We start from the raw sequence: 17,965 nt of genomic DNA on the forward strand, positions 1-17,965 counted from the left end.
ACATCAAAAAAAAAAACCACAATTTTTTTTTAAAGGAGCAGAAGAACTGAACTGACATTTTTCCAAAGAGGAAACGCAGATGGCCAACAGGCACATGAAAAGATATTCAACATCTCTAATCATCAGGGAAAGGCAAATGAAAACCACAATGAGATATCATCTCATGCCTGTCAGAATGGTTATCATCAAAAAGAACATAAATAAAAAATGTTGGCGAGGCTGTGGAGAAATGGGAACACTTGAACACTGTTGGTGGGAATGTAAATTGGTGCAACACTGTGGAAAAACAGTATGGAAGATTTCTCAAGAAACTAAAAATAGAACTACCATATGACCCAGTAATTCCACACCTAGGTATACATCTGGAAAAACAAAAACACTAATTTGAAAAGATACATGCACCCTAATGTTCATAATAGCATTACTTACAATTGTCAAGACATGGAAGCAACCTAACTGTCCATCAACAAATGAATGGATAAAGAAGATGTAGCATATATGTAGATAAAGAAGATACACACGCGCACACACACACACACACATATATATGTGTGTGCATATATATATATACACACACACACACATATATATGCACACACACATATATACATACACACAGGAATATTACTCAGCCATAAAAAAGAACAAAATTTTGCCATCTGCATACTCAGCCATAAAAAAGAATAAAATTTTGCCATTTGCAGCAACATGGATGGACTTGGAGTGCATTATGCTAAGTGAAATAAGTCAAACAGAGAAAGACAAATACTGTATGATATTACTTATATATGGAATCTTAAAACTACAATAAACTAGTGAATATAACAAAAAAGAAGCAGACTCTCAGTTATAGAGAACAAACTAGTGGTTACTAGTGGGAAGGAAGAAGGGGCAATATAGAGGTGGGGGAGTGAGAGGTACAAATTATTGGGTGTAAGATAGGCTCAAGGATGTATTTATTCTACATGGGGAATATAGCCAATATTTTGTGATAACTATAAATGGAAAATAACCTTTAAAAATTGTGTAATTTTTTTAAATTTTAAAAACATTGTACCCTGTAAACTACACCAAATAAAGCACTCCTGGGGCTACTTTGAACGGGCTCTGAAAGGGCAATAAGACCCAACGGAGAGACTCTGTGTCACATGAAGAGGAGTAGGGAGGAAGAAGGGCAGAGAAGAAAGGGATTTGATTGAATATTCTCAGTGAGGCCTCTGAAAAAGCTGCCATCAGAGAAAGAGTCAACTTTAAATAAATCCCAGCTCCTAAAACAAGAAACCATGACAATGCCAGGGAAATAGTAACCTTCCTGACTCCTTTTCTATTCCTGCTCCCTTTGCTTTGACCACAGAAATCAAGGTTACTAAGAAGGATGAAGAGGGAAGCAAGCATAGGATAGTGCAGTGGTTCTCAAACTTTAGCATGTGTCATTTGAAACACATTGCTGGCCCCATCCCCAGAGTTTCCAATTCACTAAGTCTGGCTGGGTGGGACCCAAGAAGTCATATAACTAATGACTTCCCAGCTGATGCTACTGGTCCACAGGACAACATTATAAGAATCACTGAAACAGGGAAATAGAAAGGAAAGCCCACACTCTTTACCTAGCTTCCAACCTCCAAGAACCTTCAGCTGGAGAAGAGGAAATAAATTGTAATTTAAAAGGAGACAGAAGTGTTTACCAATACATGGGAGTGGACACGCTTCATTACTGAATTGAGATTGCATGTGTGAGTTACAGACTCTGTAGGACCTCAAGAGAGAGCAGAAAAGTCACAGAATTGACCACATTTCCGTCCAGTAGCAGACAAGCTAATGCTGCTGGAGAAATTTAAAGAAACAGAAAAACAAAAGTAAAGACCCTTTCTGATTATATCTCATGACTGTATTAATTACAAAGATTAGGCACCATTTAGCTTGCTTAAAGCAACTGACCTTATATGTTTTCATATAAAAAATTAAGTCAAGAGATGACTATTTACTTAGACATTTGTTGACAATATCAAATTTTGGGGTTTTACCCACTACGCAACTCTAATTCATTTAAACTTTATGGCAATTAGATTAGTATTAAATTTTCAGGATTGTCTAGTACGATTTGCCTTAGGAAACATCTCAGATAATGTTTATGCACACTAAACTTTGAGGACACTGGACAGTAGCAGCCATTCTTAACAGTGCAATACTAGTGCAGAAGTCATTCCCCTGCAAGCGCTTCATAAAGGAGAAGAAAGGTTAGTAGATAAAAAAAAGAAGAGCCTTAGGTACAGTGCAAGCAGCCAAGCAGAGCAGTTATAGGATTGGAATCTGCAGTTAGATTGCTTGGTTTAAACAGCAGTAACCTTGGGCAAGCTATTTAATCTCTCTAAGCCTCATTTTCTCATCTTAAAAATGATGATAATAATTTCTACTTCATAGGGTTGCTGTGAGGATGAAATGAGATAATGTATATGAAGCACTAAGCACAGTGCCTGCCACATAGCAAATTTTTAACAAATATTACTATTATCATTACCACATTAGTCCTCTGGAGAACACTGTAATGCACACATAACACACAATGGGCTAGAAAATGAAGAGAAATCTCAAAAGTGCTACACAAATGTAAAGTGCCATTGTTGATCTTACTTTTATTCTCTCTCTCAAAAGAAAATATAATAAGAAGTTTGTTGTGGTAGAAAGGATATCTTGAGTGGGTTTTGCACTCAACCTCTCAGAACCTCAGTTTCCCCATTTATAGAATAGCAATCATAATGCAATGCTAAGATTAGAAGATCATGCTGTAAGGTTAGAAGAGATGACATGTTGTGAAGGGCCCAGCAGTGACTACAGCCACAGTCATGGACATCCAGGGAAAGTAGCTTTGAAACATCTTCCCTCTACTAAGGAGTTCTTGAGTTGCAACAGAAAGACTGCAGGATCTTCACATTTGGACTTCGAGAAAAGTAAGTGACATGCTCTTTCCTCAGAAAAGTGACTCCTTAGGACACAAGCTATGAGAAGGCTACAATCTAAAGTCTTTCCTACCACCAGCTTTAGGCAGATAGTTAAGAATATTTTTAAAGATTAACACATGCAGATCAAAAGAAATAAATGTAATTTATAATGTACATTGCTATGAAATTAAAATTCTGAGAATAACTTTTGACTGGCATTCCTAGCAAATTTCTGCTCCTGAATGCTCAAATATATATGTCAATATTCATCAAAACTAATGATTTTAAGGCAATAAGTGAAATTTATTATATAAAGAGCAATCTGCTTTTAAAATGCTAAGTATTCTGAAACCTGTAAATATCAAGATATTATAATACATGTGACTGGTATCTAATATTATTTATTTATAAAATGTAGACTGCACATAAGTTTAGTAAATTCCTTAGGAAAAAGCTATTTTCAGCACTTCCAAATCTTAGACTATTTTCCAATGAATGGGGTATATTGTAATTTTATTTTACCTACCCTCAAATGAACGAGATTTGATTTAATCACCTTGTACTCACCAGAGAAATAAACATGAAAAGAAGTACCATGCAAAGCTATTTTCCAGCATCACAAGTGGAGGCAGCAGGACCCCCATCCACTGACTGTGTGATCTTGCCCAATTCACTCAATCGCTCCTCTTCTTTAAAAGCAGCATAATAATTGAATGGACTGTCAGGGTTAAAGTGAATGTAAAGGAGCTGGAAGAACTGCAATATATGAATAGATAAGCCACTCAGCCTCATTGTGACTCAGTTTACTCATTTATAAAATGAGATATGAGAGTTATCACTAATGACTTTTGAAATATAAATTCTGTCATTCCAAGCTTAAACTGAAGGTACCAAAGCAAAAGCTGAGAAAGGCCTTCTACCATTGGACCTCATTCCTAGATATAGACACCAACCCCAAAACCACACACCACTTTTATGGACTTCTTTCTTCACAGACTGCCAGGCGAAGGAGAGATTATTTGGGTGACAGCGCTACCTAAGTCAACATACAGCTTAAATGTAGATACGTCCTTCTTACCAAAGAACTTTCAAAACTGTGAGCTTAATTGCAATTAAAAAGGCCACTGAAATTCAGCGCAACTAGGAGACAGACTTTGAGTTTTGTTCTAGCATTAAAATAAACAACTTTGTATTAAAATATACCTGTATGGATCTTATGCTTTAAAAAAAAAAAAAAGGCTCACAGCAAAAGAGAATGCGACAATGAGTGTATGTATGTTCATGTATAACTGAAAAATTGTGCTCTACACTGGAATTTGACACAACATTGTAAAATGACTATAATTCAATAAAAAAAAGTTTAACAAAAAAGGGATCCTCAATGTATATGAGTATGTGTAACATTTAAATATGTCTGAATAAATTTTCATTTTGCTGCAAATCATAGATTATTGGTTTATCTGATAAGTAATCAGTGTATTAAGGGGATTTTAAATTGAAGAAAGTAATTTAAAATGGCCAAGCATGCTTAATGAAAATTATCCCTTTTTAATATCTTTTTTAATTAATAAATAAAGGTGTTCAATAAATAAACTATGAAGTTTAGACATTTTACATTATCCTGATTTAGATAGGATTTTAGGATTAGAAGGACCTTTAAATGTCACCTGTTTAATGCCTTAGCATCAATCTGCCAAGTGGTCATCTAATGCATGTTTGAATTCCTCAAGTTTCAGGGAACTTACTCCCTCTTTTTTTAACTTTGGAGAGCATGGAATATTTGAATTTATTCTATTCTGCCAAAGCTCAATCTAAAATTTTAACTTGGAAAATTAACAAAATGACCAAAGAATGTAATGACCAGTGTCCAGATTTGGAATAACACTATAGAAGCAAGCAACTTGTTAGTTTAATTCAGGTGTGACTGGAGTCATGCGGCATTAGATGAACTTCACAACACAGATGGAACAAGTTTCCACGAAAGTGTTCCCAGCATTGCAAAGACCAGTTGTGCTCCTCCCATTCCCTACAGGCTGACAGTCGGGGCCTACAATGTCCGTGGCCAAATGCAAGTCCAGAAGAACACTAATCAGTGAGCCCTAATCAGTCTGAGTCAATGAGAATGAGATCTGATTGGATATTAGAGTCATTGTCCCAAAGGTCTGGAATTTGCCTACCAGCAGAAGCTCATATCTTCCCTGACCACAGTGATCCCAAACCGCAAGCTGGAATCTTTGTCCCACCATTCATACCAAGTCTCTGTTTCTGGCCTTCATCCATGCTCCCTATATTCAAGTTCCCTATCCTGAATTCTGGTCCATTTGCCTGAGATCCAAGCAATATACATACCTCTTATCTCCTTAATGAAACCTAGATTTCTGTATCTTCAGATATTTCTCTGGCTGGGTCCATACTTATCATTTTAAGAGCTTCTGTGATATGATACATAGGGACCCAGCCATAGAAGCTTCTGTGATATTAATGGTAGACTGTCTCAGACTTGAACTACACCCCCTTGAACACTGGGCTATGGATTCATGGCCACACTCCACAGGAGTCAGCCTTATTGCCATGTTAATCTCTCTTGGGGGCATCATGAGAGAACAAAAGGAGTCCTAGCTCGGTTAGTTTTCCAAGCCTTGTCCCCACCTGGTCCTGATTTGCTCCACTTATATGCTATTAAGATCCCAAAATGCCTGGTGCTAAAAATTCTCTCAGATAATAGGACAACAAATTTAAAGGGAGAAATATTCATTAAAGGTCTATAGAAAGTTGATACAGACTAAAGTACAAGGATGAATTAAGTAGTTTAGTGAACAATTAAGAATATATATACCCTGACCAAGAGTTCGACAAGATGGCTTGGTAAAAGGGGATGCTTTTTAAGCTAAATGGATCTAATAGTGACAAAGTGAAGCAACACTATTTCGAGCTATGTAGGGAAATATTTTCAAACAGAAAGATCTGATCATTTTTCCTTAAATCATATCCTGTAAGTGACTTCAGCCAGGCAAAGTCACAACCTTGCTTTCCTTATCCCACTTGGGCATGCTAATCTCCCCCTCCTAGCACCCTTGCCTGTCGTACACACAAGGTGATTATATTCTCTCTAGCATTTTTCTCTATCTCATATGAATATGTCTTACCACTGAAGCAGATTACAAATGCCACATCTTACCTTATCATACCAGAAATGTGTTCAGTAGACAATAAATTCTTATCGAATTGAATTGAATGTAACTGAATTGAAACAAATTGGGAGAAAAGTGAGTTTACATTGCAGAAGAGCTAAGCTGACAAAAGATTTGAATCAAATGCCTAATAGAGTTCTGAGACGGGATACTGAGGCTTAGAGAAAGACTAAAAATAATACTGCACAAATTAGAAAACAAAATGTGGAACAACTATTATACAGACAAAAGCTGTCAGTTACAGGCTGTGGTAGGCAGAAGGGACCCCTAAAGACATTTACCTCCTAATCTCTAGAACCTGTGTATGTATTATTTTCAGTTGTGATTAAGTTAAGGCTATTTAGCTGTAGAGATTATCCTGGATTATTCAGGTGGACCCAATGTGATCACATGAGAACTTGAAATTAGAAGAGAGAGGCAGAAGAGTGGGTCAGAGAGATGATGTGAAGTATAAGGAGAGGTTTGAAGCATGAAAAAGATTCAACTTGCTGTTTCAGGCTTTGAAGACAGGGAAGAGGACCAAAAAGCCAAGGAATGTAGAGGGTCTTCAGAAGCTGGAAATAGCCTTCAGCTGACAGCCACCAATAATTCCTTCAAAGCCATTATGTTAAGTTCAATAAGTCAGTCAGAGAAAGACAAATACTCTAGGATCTCTTTTATATGTGTAATGTAAAAAAACAAACAAACAAATAAACAAATAAACAAAAAAAACAACAAATGAAAAACCAAGCTCATAGATACAGAGAACAGATTGGTGGTTACCAGAAGTGAGGGGTAGGAGGATGAGAGAGACGGGTGAAGGGGGTCAAAAAGTTAAAAAAAAAAATGTCCCATGCCATTTACCTTCATACAATATTTGGGACATATTTATACCAGAAACTGGGAGAGCCTGGGGTTCCTATGCAGCCAGAGAACAGCATATATGAGAGAACAGGTATGATATAAGAGATACGAGAGCAGATATGATAGAACAGGCTTAGCAGTCAGACCAAATGAGCTGGACTCTGGCTTTTGTGTGTACTCAGTCAAGTTACTGCACTTCTCTGAGCCTTCCTTTCTTCATCATAAAGTAGAGCTAATAAAATCTGCCCCTGGGGATGGTATGAAGTTTTCAAAAAAATTTTTTGATTGTTAATTATCTAAATGATTCTTCCATACTACTCCTTATCTTTGCTTCCACTACAAAAAAAAAAAAAAAAAAAGGAGAAAAGAAAGAAAACAGGGGTCTCAGTCCCACAACCACAAGCAACTGAATTCTCAAACGAGCAGGAAACAGATTCTCCCCTAGAACTTCCAGGAAGGAACACAGTCTTCCAACACCTTGATTTTTATCTGGTGAGATCTGTACTGGACTTCCTACCTACAAAATTATAAAATAATAAATCTGTATTGTTTTAGGCACTAAGTTGACAGCAGTTTGTTAAGGCAGCAACAGGAAACTAACATAGGGAGAGAGGAAGTTTATATGCCAGCCCTAGTTAGGTGAGCAGTCAGTTACTGAGACTGGTTCATGTAACTGAGGGTTTAGAGTTTGTTCGCAAATTAGCTGTGTAGTTTGGGGGCTAGGGGCTCAAATGCAGAGATCAGGAGACATTTTTGAGGCAAACAGTGGGAAAATCAACCCCAAAGAACTACCAAATTTTTTTTTTCCTTTTCTCCAACTCTTCTTCCTTGCTCCTCTGTAAGTTTCCAAATTTTATTTAGTAATTTACTTAACAAATCTTGTAAGGCCTTAGGGATCCAAAGATATAATATACATCTTTTCCCAAGTAGGTCATGACCTTGTCAGTACAACAGATGTACCAATAATTCACACTGTATACTAAGAGAGTTGAACAAATACTTTCTCCTGCAACTCATATAACCCTTGTAGCATCTTTCTATGTAGAACACTAACTGTACTGTAGATTGTAAGTAGATACTGTGTGTCTCTGTGTGTGTGAAGAAAAACACTCAAAATGGGGCAGGAGGGGAAAAATTCTGAGGAAAAAGAGAATGCTCTGCTAAGCTTTAGCTAGTTTAGTTTGCACAGTGCAGATATAGCCATGAATAATATTTTACCCCCAAAGGAATTCAAAATCAAAATATATTTTAAATGAAATTCAAAAAGAATTGTTATTAGCACTAAGCACTTACTAATTTAAATCCTAAACAAACTTCTATCTTGTAAGTCATTAATATTCAAAATCGCTCTTGGATTTCTCCAATACTGTGAGGAAAAAAACAGTAATTAGTTCACTAGAATCCCATGAAGAGACAGGAACTGCATTCATTGCACACATACTCTACGTCAACACAATGTGGAGCACTTTACTGGCCTTATCTCACTTACCTCGGAAGAGCCCCATCAGTCACTCACCTCCTAGGTAATACCTTAGTCACTGAGGAATTTGAAGCTCAGAAGAAACAAGTGTGCTGGCCCACTAGCAGAGAAATATTCAAGGAAAAACAACAGTGAACCAGTAAAATTGTTATAAGTGGGACAAACTGAACAGGAAGACAAGTCAGATAAAGGTATGTAATAAACTATTAGTTTCCTATTGCTTCTGTAACAAATTACCAGAAACTTACTGGTTTTAAATAACACGAACTTATTGTCATGCAGTTCTAGAGGTAATAAGTCCAAAATCTGTCTCACTGGGTTAACGTCAAGGTGTTGGCAGGGCTGGTCCCTCCTGGAGGTTCTAAGGTAAATTTTGTTTCCCTACCTTTTCTAGTATCTAGAGGATGTCTGCATTCTTTGGCTCATGGCCCCTCCCTCCATCTTCAAGGCCAGCAAGATAGCATCTTCTAATTTTTTTCTCTGACTGACTTTCTAACCTATCTCTTAAAAGGACGCTTATGATAACATTGATAATATATAAATACAAAGATAATCTAGGATAATCTCCCCATCTCAAGATTTTTAATCACATCTGCTTAGTCCCTTTTGCCATGCCTGGTAATATATTCACAGATTCTGGGAATTATCTTTGGGGGGCCATTATCTTTAGGGGGACCATACTCAGCCTGTCACATAAACACATATAGATTAGAATCAAGGAAGAGAGTTTAGCCAAGAACAAAGAAGTACTAAAGTGGGTCAAAAACTGAGTGAAATGTCTAAGCACATCTGAGAGTCACTGTAAGAGGGACAAATTTAGAAGCAGGACATAAAAAAAAAATCAAGCTAGGTCAAGGCTAATGGATTATGCAAAGTCTCTCTCCAGAGCTTGGGCAATAGCAGTGCATTCAAGAGACCCAAACACAATTCTCCCAACCATTGGCATTCCTATTCCTGCTCATGAACTGGTTTCAAGTTTCTCATAGGCCAATGTAGATTTTGCTAGCAAATAACTACCTAAAAGCTCTAAGCAGCTCCCAAGGGAAGAACCCTAAAGCAAACTGTCTCAACATTATAAGGTAAAATAATCAGGAGAAGGAAGAACCAGTGATGGCTCATAAAAGCACTGAGTTCTCTGAATTCTCAAGGCCATGCCATTTATCAGATCTAAACTGCAAGTGGTTATTATAAAATATAAGTGTGATAGGTGATAAAGAAACATCATCAGTGTCTGAGATAGAAGAAGTTAGGTTAGGGCCCATCTCACACTAATACGGCAGGTACCTAACTTGTCTCTTTATCTTCAATTTTGCCCCACTAAATTCGTATGTCTCAATACCAAGATTATTTTTCCAAAACACACATCTGATCACCTTGCTTTCCATCTTAAACCTCTGGTAATTCTGTCTGTAGAGTGAAGTGTAAACTCTTTGGTTTAAAACATAAGATCCTAAAAGTGAGGCTACCTACTTTTATAATTTTGTCTCCTACTCCTCCTTTCTGTGTGTTAAATACTTTTGTCAAAATGGGTGTCTCAGATTAAAGATTACTTTCTCATTTTTATCTCTCTGGCTTTGTATATGCTATTCCTTTGGCTTGGAAAAAAAAAGGCCTATTCCTTCATTGGCTAGCCAATTCAAATGTCAATCACTCAGCAAAGCCTTCCTGAAACCAGCTCAGCAAAGTTTTAAATTTTTCCTGTGTTGTGCTCCCACTGCTAACATAGAGGCATAGACAAAATGTTCCTAGTGGATGGCAAACTTAAACCCAAGCTATGCCAGTATCAGTTTCTAAAGAATCCCCTTCAGATCAGGGCACAGCAGGGGCACCCTGGGATGGTGTTTTCATTTATGCTGCCCATCAGATCAGCTATGACACTTTGTGAAAGATTAAAAAAAAAATTCCCAAGGCTCACTCCAGGCTTACTGCATCAGAATCCATGTGAGTGGTGCTGAAGGGCTTGCAGGTATTTAATAAGCTTCACAGGTGATTCTGACACAGAAAAGGGAATGAAGATCTTCAACCAGGCTGATGCCACAACAGAGATATGTCAGTCAATGCTAGTGACTAGGAGTATGGGATCAGACCTGTAGGAAAAGGTGTAAGCCAGAGCTAAGCAGGTAGCCAGCACCACAGCTATGTAGGCTGAGACTCAGGGCACAAGAGGGCTGAAGTCAGGAAACCAAGGTGGAAGCTATTCTATATGGTCCCAAAAAACATCAGAATTGGAGAAAGAGTAGGACTCAGTAAAGAATCTGGTACACATGGCCTACCTTTGACATGCTGGGTACCAAACTTGGGGAAATGAGAGTAATTCCAGAACTCACCAAATAGAGGCTTCTCCAAACAGTAACACTGCATCACCTGGAAATTTATTAGAAAAGCATCTTGGGCCCCATCCCAGGGCTACTGAATGGGCATCTGCATTTTCACCAGATCCCCAGGTGATTTAAAAGCCAGATCAAAATTTGTGAAGCACCTAGGCCTGGTTCCAGATGACACCACGCTGCTGGTCTGTAGACCACATTATGAGAAGCAGGTTCTCATACTGAGCAAGTAGGAGAAATTCAAGTATTACCACTGTGAGCAGTTTGAAAGCAGGAGTCTCAATCAATTATCTTACCTCAGCAATTATCACAGGGCCTTAGGAACTGACTATACAGTCTATTGGTTGAGACCTCAGGACTCAGAGCTGGTTCAATTTCAACTCTACCCCTCACTGCCTGTGGTATTTTTAAGTTACTTAACTTCATTGTGCTTCAGTCTGTCATCTGGAATACAGAAATAACTGCCTCATAAGAATAAGGGAGAGATGGCATGTTATTTTTGATAGCACTGTAAGTGCTCAACAGATGATGAAAGAAAAAATTAACAGGATAATCAATTTTTGATTGATTGATTTTTGGTGAGTAAAAGAGCTCCAAAATTCTGGTGGTATAAATGATTTCAATTTAACTCGCATAATCAAGGGAAGAATGATTTAAATCTTAGTGACTGGCAGATATTCCAGTCATAAGACATCTTAGAGTATTAATATGTAAGTTCTCGAAAGTGATGGGTGAAAGAATTGTCTAAAGCAAGAGGATTGCTAACCTTTTTGGAGTAGTGACACCACAATGATGTATATGAACTCTCAGAGCTCTCTTATTCTTCCCCAAATACCTAAGAAGGAAATTTTTCATGGCTTATTTTCATTAAACTAAATCTAAATAGACTTACTTGACAATATTTTCACATTTTTGCATTATAGTGTTGCAAATCCGGATTAGAATCTCTTCCATAATAAATAGTACAGTTCAAAGAAACACATTTAGTTTTATGCTAATCCTTAATATAACTTATTTTTGGCTAGTGCTTTTAAATTTTCAGAAAAACTTTCACTCCATCTACCTCATTTATCCCCATAACAACTCTACAGTTGTTTTTTCTAAAGCCTAGAAAAGTTTGTTGTTCCTGTCTGACAGTTGAGGAAATGGAAAGTGATTTTAAGTGCTCAAAGTCACATAGTTGGTTTGTGGCAGAAATGAGACTAGTTAACAAGTTTTCTAATTCCCAACCGTTTCTTTGAGCTCCCACCAGCACCACTACCACCATCTGACTGTCACAAATTATGCTGGATCCAAACCCAAGTCAAAGCCAAGTCCCCTGCTCAGCTGCCCAGTATTCTAATGCCTCTTCCAACCAAGTGTCCTTTCCCAAAAACTATGTTCTCAGTATCACAAAGGCAACAGCTTCCTAAACATATAAGACAACCTTTTTCATTTTGTTAAAGTAACTTTTCAGTTCTAGAAGTTAGAAGTCAAATTTAGAGGTGTGACTTTACTTAATTTAAAGTTTTTCAAATTTGATGAAATATAATTTTTTTTTAATTTGGCTAGTTCATTCATTCACTAAATGTGACATTTGCCTATAGATTTCTCAACTCAACTTTCTTTAGAAAAAAAGTTCTAATCTATAAAAGTATTACTGTGCTTTCCAATTTTGGATACTAATTTTTATTAAGGATCCTAACACTAGGGTTTTAGAAATGAGCACAAATCTGAGACTGATAAATGATAAAGCAATGAGAACTTATTAATAAAAATCAATTAAATCTTCAAAAATACCCCCAAACAGCATGTTCTTAAAAAAGAAAACACACACACACACACACACACACACACACACACACATTGTATTTAGAGACTTCAATTTAGTCATTAAACTTTGGAATTAATACTATGAAATGTTTTCCCAAAGTTAGTACACATTTTTGAAGTTTTGCTAATGTTTCTGGATAACCAATAAGGTTATATAATTTATGGCAGAACAATTATGACAGAATCACTAAAGAAAAACTGACAACTCTAAACCGACAAGTGTAAGAAATTCCAAAGTCGCACTGACAATTCAGATCTACTTCCTTTCATGCCCAAATTCACTTAATATCTCATTTGGTTTTCAAACCTCCCCTCAGAAGCAATTGGAACAAAACCATGAGCAAGCTCAATCTCCATTTGGGCATGTAACCCTTTTACAAACACAATTACAGCCAAACACTATTGTAACCTGATTTGCATTTGCACTAACTAAGTTACAAAGCACATTGAAAATGCCTGCTATGCATACTACCGACTTATTAGGAGAATATATTGCAGGGCTTCTGTGAACACTAATTAAAAAGGTTTTATCTTTCCCCTCTGGTCCACTGAAATTGTTCAAATGCCTTGCCTGCTACAACTTTGTTCAAAAACAGTTTTCAAACATGTGATCAGAGCTGGGCAACTATTTCAGGTGGCTTGATTCTGTTTCCACGGTGGATAAGGCCTGAGAGACAAAGTTTCAGTCTAAACTTTGAGCTTCCTTTCCTTTGTCATTTTGTGTTGCAACCTTAGCATTATCCAACTGTGGACTTTTATCTGTGAATATCTAAATCCTGTCTTGTGGAAAACTAATTACTGAACCACTGAGAGCTTCATAATGTCCTGCATTTAAGTCCTGAGCATCATACATAATGCATAGGCAGCAGTCTCTGCACTCTGATTACAGAACACTGTCATTAAGTGAGCAAATTAAAGATGTGAATAATTCACTGGCTGAGCTTATTGTCAGTGCTGCATTGTGAAATTAGAATTTCTAATAAGTACTGCAATTTTTTTAACCCAATTAACACAGAGAACATCTTGAGACTGATTAGTACAATAAAAATTATTACCTTATTCTTTTGCTTCACAACAGCCAAATTAAATACTGTACTTAATTATGCAGCATTCATTCCTTCTCTGCTAAAAAAAAAAAACCCTATCATTTTAATAAGAGTTCTAATATTTGTAGGTAAGCTAAAAATACAGCACATGCATCTGTAGCTCACTGTCTTTTTGCAAAGTTTTTTTAAGAGTCTGAACATCAGTATTATCACCACTGGTTGATTATGGTGACACTAGTCTATTCTTGAACCAAATATTTTTTTTCTAAAAAAAAAAAAAAAAAGCACACATGGAATTGACAAAGTAACTAACCTCCTCAAATTGAGTTGAACACATTATATCTCTGCTTTTTCTTAGATCCTTAAATGCAAATTAACAAAGATTTGCCCCCACTATACTGTTTGTGATTGAGGCTGAAACATATATTTAAGAAAATTAATTGATAGGAAAACATTAAGTATCTGTAAGAGTGGGTCTTACCTCAGATGCTCATTTAGCACACAGTGATCTGTCTCACTCCTGCCACGCAAGTGGGAAAGTCCAGTTTATGCTCGGCATGATGATCCTACGCAGAGAGTGTCTGCTGCCATGTTAAATAAAGAAAATGATCATTTAAACCGGGGCTTTTGTCTCCCAATATTTCCTCCTGCTGCCCCTTTCGCATCAAAGCCCAGAGAGGCAGGCACATCTGGCGGCGGTCCCTGCCCCTGACCGCAGCTGCCTCTGGAGAGCTCCCCCCTTCCTTTCAGCTCCTCTGCATCCCCTTCCTGGACAACTTCAGCCCCCTAAAATGGGGGAAAGAAACGATGACATTGCAGGCAGAATATGAGATTGTTTGTTCAGCCTCTGCAGCCACCTCCTTCCTGTCTAGATATTTTACAGAAAGGGAATGAGAAGGGGGAAACAGCGAAGGTGCTCTGAAAATCAGTCAGACACAATGCAATAGGGAGATGGAGAGGAGGGAAAGGAGAATGAGAGAGCGAGAGAGTGTGTGTGTAAGGGGGGGGATGCTGTCAGTGCAGATAAATCTGCATATGGAAATTAGGGTTATCCTGGGTACAGTTTTATTTAACTATGATCTACTGTTTTTTTAATTAGACCAGAATTTTAGCAAAGGAAAGGAAGAAGGAAAGTGAGTCTTGAAACCAGAGAGAGAAAAACTTCTAATTCAATAGATTTAAAATTTCATAGCAACTGCAAATAGCAGATTCAGAAGTTGTAGGGAAAAGAAAAGGCACAAAAACAATAAGAACAAAACAAAACAAAAACCAGGGAATTTTTTTCCCTGTTTTGTTTAATAAACAAGAAAACCTCCCTACCTCCAGGGAGGAAAAAAAAGAAAGAAAGAAAGAAAGAAAAGGAAATTGGGATAAGAATGTGAAGAATTTAAAAGCCTTCTGTGGTCTGTGTAAAACCTATCCTTAAATGATAGAAGGATCATATGGGAAAAAGGAATTGTCAAAAGTAGATAACTGACATTACATGTAGAAACCAGTAGGAACACATTCTGCATTTTAATAACAGAGGTATAGAATGTTTTTTGCCTTCCTTAGAGAATACCTTTGCAGCTCTCACCCATGGCAAAGTGCTACTGACTATAATCAGTTTGAGGTTGTCATTGACACCAGCCAACTACTCCTTTTGAGGTGCTGGGAGTAAAACAATAAGGAGGTGGAGTGACCAAGACTACAGGAGATTGGCTGGAGTGCTGGGCAGTGAGCCCTCCACCAGAGATACTGGCTGATAGCAGTTTGACCAGAAGGAAGCATGAGTTGATTTTGTAATGTGACTGGGAAATTTCATGGAATGGACTAATGTTTACTGGTCCACCTAAAACATGGCAAGCACTGAATCATTTCTCTTCTCAAGAAGTCAGAATTCAATGGAAAAAAAATTAAAAATGAGATGGTATTGCACTGTTATAAACAAAGGAGAGGTTCAGATAGTCTGGATTTGAGCAGTGTGAGGAGATGTCAATGCCCTCAAAGCTCTCCATGCACATGGTTAACTGGATCCTTCAAGACAAGCTCAGGCACTCTAAGCAAGTTACTTTGTCCCTTTGAACTCTAGTTTCTTCACCTGTGAAGTAACTGTTTTTTAAGTTTGTGATAAAAGAAAAAAAAATTAAACATCTTTTGCCTGACTCATGATAATGGCTCAAAAAATATCAAACCTATTGTCAGTTCAGATGGCACCTCCTCTATGAATCCTTTCCCAATACCTGCAAACAGGCTCAGAGGCTTCTTCTGCAAGTCTCCCACTGTTCCCCATTACATTATATCCTTGTCATTTTCAGCAGGTCTGTCTCTTTAACAGTCCTTAACCAGGAGACATTGTGCCCTCAGGAGACATTTGATAATGTCTAGAGACATTATTGATTTTCACAACTCAGGAGGGTTGCTGTTGGCATCTAATACATAGAGGCCAGGGATGGTGTTAAACATGCTACAATACACAGAACAGGTCCCAACAACAAAGAATTATCAGGCCCACAACATCTACACTGTAGTAATGAGCACAGCTAGCACCCAGATCTTGGTTTCTAATAAAAGGAACTAGGGGTCCTTAGACAAAAGTCAGATTCTAGGTCAGGGGCAAGAAATATATAAGGTGATCCTAGAGCAGCTTGTAGTGATAGAAAGCAAGAAGTACTCAAAAAACAACAAAAACTACAAAAAAAATTGATACGGGTATATCAAAGAGACACAAGAACAATCTGAAAGATCTCCCAAGGGCAAAAGTTGGAACTGTTTGAGCAATAAATACACAAAATAGTATTGGGTTTAACCTAAACTATGATATAAATATCTGCAAGTCCATACTGATATAAACAAATTATTGAAAAATAATTAAGTGAGAGAAGAGACAAATCTTCTTCACAGAAGAATCCCAAATCATTTATATAAATAATCCTCCCTCCAGGAGATGCAGCATAACTCCCCACTCCTTAAGTGTGGGACTCTCACAGTAACTTCCATATTTGGGAGTGGAGAGGCAGGACTCAAGAGAGTAACTTTATAAAGGAGAAATCTGACATAACACTACTTCAGCCAGGTGGTCAAGGTTAACATCAAACATAGTGTATGTTTGTGCCCTAACCCCAGTCTAATTATGGGGAAAAAATCAGACAAATTCCAATAGAGAGACATTCTACAAAACACCTGACCAAGACTCCTCAAAACTGTCAAGGCCATCAAAAATAGGAAAAGTTGGGAAAACTGTCAAAACTAAGAAGAGCCTAAAAAGATATAAACACTAAATATATGGTGGCTTATACGCAGAGAACTACAAGACATTGACAAAGGAAGTTAAAGATGACTCGAAGAAATGGAAAGATATCTTATGTTCTTGGATTGGAAGAATTAATATTAAAATGGCCATATTACCCAAAGCAATCTACAGATTTAATGTGATCCCTATAAATTACCCAGGACATTTTTCATAGAATTAAAACAAATAATCCTAAAATTTATATAGAATCACAAAAGACCCAGAATTGCCAAAGCAATACTGAAGAAAAAGAATGAAGCTGGAGGAATAACCCTCCTAGACTTCAGACAATACTACAGAGCTACAGTAATCAAAATAGCATGGTATTGGTGCAAAAATAGACATATGGACCAATGGACCAGAACAGAGAGCCCAGAAATAAACCCACAAAGTTTTGGTCAATTAATCTTTGACAAAGGAGGCAAGAACATACAAAGGAGTAAAGACAGTCTCTTCAACAAATGGTGGTGTGAAAACTGGACAGCTGCATGTAAATCAATGAAGTTAAAATACTCCCCTATACCATATACAAAAATAAACTGAAAATGGCTTAAAGACTTAAATATAAAACAAGACACTATAAACCTCTTAAAAGAAAACATAGGCAAAACATTACATGACATAAATCTCAGCAATGTTCTCCTAGGGCCATCTATCCAGGCAATAGAAATCAAAGCAAAAATAAACAAATGGGACCTAATTAAATTTGTAAGCTTTTGCACAACAAAGGAAACCATAAGCAAAACAAAAAGACAACCTACAGAATGGGAGACAATATTTGCAAAAGATGAGGATGACAAGAACTTAATTTCCAGAATATATAAGCAGCTCATACAACTTAATAATAAAAAAAAAATAAAAACAACCCAATCCAAAAATGGGCAGAAGATCTAAACAAGCAATTCTCCAATGAAGACATACAAATGACCAATAGGCACATGAAAAAATGCTCAATATCACTAATTATCAGAGAAATGCAAATCAAAACTACAATGAGGTATCACCTCACACCAGCCAAAATGGCCATCATTCAAAAGTTCACAAATGATAAATGCT

At 37.1% G+C, this 17,965-nt stretch overlaps 2 long non-coding RNA genes across 3 annotated transcripts in view; both read right to left on the bottom strand.

Moving 5' to 3' along the window:
- Positions 1-17,965, bottom strand: part of LOC106730361 — an 857,488-nt gene that overhangs the window by 829,168 nt on the left and 10,355 nt on the right. For both annotated transcript variants that reach the window (XR_004321732.1, XR_004321733.1), the window contains exon 2: positions 14,120-14,222. This is a non-coding gene — a long non-coding RNA (uncharacterized LOC106730361). The remainder of the gene's footprint in view (positions 1-14,119; positions 14,223-17,965) is intronic.
- On the bottom strand, positions 1,763-8,473 carry LOC116665246. The gene is made up of 3 exons (XR_004321735.1): positions 8,463-8,473; positions 3,034-3,036; positions 1,763-1,865 (listed from the first exon to the last, which is right to left on the bottom strand). It is a non-coding gene; the product is annotated as an uncharacterized LOC116665246 (long non-coding RNA).

This window comes from Camelus ferus, chromosome 8 (genome assembly GCF_009834535.1).
Source record: "Camelus ferus isolate YT-003-E chromosome 8, BCGSAC_Cfer_1.0, whole genome shotgun sequence".
NCBI classification, from domain to species: domain Eukaryota; kingdom Metazoa; phylum Chordata; class Mammalia; order Artiodactyla; family Camelidae; genus Camelus; species Camelus ferus.